The sequence below is a fragment of the Ascidiella aspersa genome, chromosome 5, assembly GCF_963924565.1.
Source record: "Ascidiella aspersa chromosome 5, kaAscAspe10.2, whole genome shotgun sequence".
Classification (NCBI taxonomy): Eukaryota; Metazoa; Chordata; class Ascidiacea; order Phlebobranchia; family Ascidiidae; genus Ascidiella; species Ascidiella aspersa.
Window position 1 is genome coordinate 14,722,827 of NC_139451.1, and position 2,500 is coordinate 14,725,326.

General features: G+C 60.9%; 1 non-coding gene and 2 pseudogenes across 1 annotated transcript; all 3 read left to right on the forward strand.

Annotated features, from left to right (window-relative positions):
• Positions 1-183: 183 nt before the first annotated feature.
• On the forward strand, positions 184-872 carry LOC146144978 (small subunit ribosomal RNA; annotated as a pseudogene; the record flags this gene model as incomplete).
• A 255-nt stretch (positions 873-1,127) lies between these two features.
• On the forward strand, positions 1,128-1,281 carry LOC146144979 (5.8S ribosomal RNA). The gene has a single exon (XR_014499145.1). It is a non-coding gene; the product is annotated as a 5.8S ribosomal RNA (ribosomal RNA).
• A 248-nt stretch (positions 1,282-1,529) lies between these two features.
• The window catches only part of LOC146144980 (large subunit ribosomal RNA), a 3,679-nt pseudogene continuing 2,708 nt past the window's right edge, over positions 1,530-2,500 (forward strand).

Consider the following 2,500-nt stretch of genomic DNA (forward strand, 5'->3'; position numbering starts at 1 on the left):
GACGAACGACTGCGAAAGCATTTGCCAAGAATGTTTTCTTTAATCAAGAGCGAAAGTCAGAGGTTCGAAGACGATCAGATACCGTCCTAGTTCTGACTATAAACGATGCCAACTAGCGATCGGGGGGCGTTAGTTTTACGACCTCTCCGGCAGCTTGCGGGAAACCAAAGTCTTTGGGTTCCGGGGGAAGTATGGTTGCAAAGCTGAAACTTAAAGGAATTGACGGAAGGGCACCACCAGGAGTGGAGCCTGCGGCTTAATTTGACTCAACACGGGAAATCTCACCCGGCCCGGACACAGTGAGGATTGACAGATTGAGAGCTCTTTCTTGATTCTGTGGGTGGTGGTGCATGGCCGTTCTTAGTTGGTGGAGCGATTTGTCTGGTTAATTCCGATAACGAACGAGACTCTGGCTTGCTAACTAGTTACGCGACCCAATCGGTCGGCGTCTAACTTCTTAGAGGGACTAGTGGCGTTTAGCCACACGAGATTGAGCAATAACAGGTCTGTGATGCCCTTAGATGTTCGGGGCCGCACGCGCGCTACACTGACCGGATCAGCATGTGCTCGCCTTGGCCGACAGGTCTGGGTAACCCGCTGAACCCCGGTCGTGCTAGGGATAGGGAATTGCAATTATTTCCCTTGAACGAGGAATTCCCAGTAAGCGCGAGTCATTAGCTCGCGTTGATTACGTCCCTGCCCTTTGTACACACCGCCCGTCGCTACTACCGATTGAATGGTTTAGTGAGGTCCTCCGATTGGACCTGGCGCGGCCGGCAACGGTCGAGCCGGCGTCCGAGAAGACGATCTAACTTGATCATTTAGAGGAAGTAAAAGTCGTAACAAGGTTTCCGTAGGTGAACCTGCGGAAGGATCATTAACGGTCTCGCAAACGCTTCGGCGAACGCGAAACTCGGACAAGCGAGAGAAAAAGTCTTTGCTACCCGGCGCCCGACCCGCGAGGAGCGGCGCGCCGGCCGGCGATTCGGTCACCCGGTAATGTTTGCGCGTCGAGTGCCGCGGTGCCGCGCGCTCCGGCTTCAAGCGTCGGCCTGGCCGACCGCTCGGCGCGGTCTATTTTGTCACCCTATAGTGCGAGGCACTGTGCGAGCGAAACAATCGTGGATGGCTCTTGGCGGTGGATCACTCGGCTCGTGAGTCGATGAAGGACGCAGCTAGCTGCGTGAATTAGTGTGAATTGCAGGACACATTGAGCATCGACGTTCTGAACGCAAATTGCGGCCTCGGGTCAATCCCGGGGCCGCGCCCGCCTCAGGGTCGCGTTGCAAACGTTCCGCGCGGGGATTTCTCCGCGCGGCTGCTGCGGCGTCGGACGCGCGAGCGCCCGTCCCGCTCAAGACAGCACGGCACGATGCGCGACGATCGCGACCAGAATCCCGCGCGGCGGCGGCGAGTCGACCTCGAAGAGGCCAACGGCTGGCGGCTCAAGGGCGGGAATCGAGGTGCGCGGCGGCGCGCGGCGCCGACGGCGAGCGCGGAACGGGAAGAATAGTCCCGGTCCTTACTTTCGGCCTGAGGTCGGACGAGGCTACCCGCTGAATTTAAGCATATTACTAAGCGGAGGAAAAGAAACTAACGAGGATTCCCTCAGTAACGGCGAGTGAAGCGGGATGTGCCCATCGCCGAATCCGCGCGCTTTTGGAGTGCGCGGAATTGTGGCGTACGGAATTCGTCACGGCGCGCTTCGCCGGTCGCCCGCGTCCTTCTGATCGAGGCCTTTTCCCAGAGCGGGTGTCAGGCCCATGGCGGCGACAGGCGGGCGCGCTACGGCGTCTTCCCAGAGTCGGGTTGTTTGGGAATGCAGCCCAAAGCGGGTGGTAAACTCCATCTAAGGCTAAATACGGTCACGAGACCGATAGCGAACAAGTACCGTGAGGGAAAGTTGAAAAGCACTTTGAAGAGAGAGTTAAAGAGTACGTGAAACCGTCGAGAGGCAAACGGGAGGGCCTGTCGGGTCGCCCGGTCGCTTTCAGCCGGCCCCCTGTCGGCGACGTTGTCGTGCGGACCCTCACGGGCCGCCGGCGGCGCCGCCCGATCGGGGACCAGCGCACTAGCGCCGGGCGAAGGCCGCGACCGTCTGGACGGCGGCGAGAAGGCCGCGCGCAAGGTAACCCGGCCTCGGTCGGGTACTATAGGCGCGCGTGTCCGTCGGCCCGCCGTTCGGGCGAGGAGAGATCGCCGCGTCTGCCCTTCGGGGCCGAGCGCCCGGTGCCGGCTGGGGCGTCGTGGGTCGGGGACTGTTCTCAGTGCCCAGCCTCTTCGTCTCGGTCGCGCTTCCGGTGTCGTTTCGCGAGGCGCACGGGGTCCGCGGCTGAAGTCAGCCACCTTCCCGACCCGTCTTGAAACACGGACCAAGGAGTCTAACGTGAGCGCGAGCCACGGGGCAGTACGAAACCCATGGGCGCAGTGAAAGTGAATGTCGGCGCGGTCCGGCGGAGGTGAGACGTCGTCGTTCGCGGCGGCCGCATCACCGGCCGAT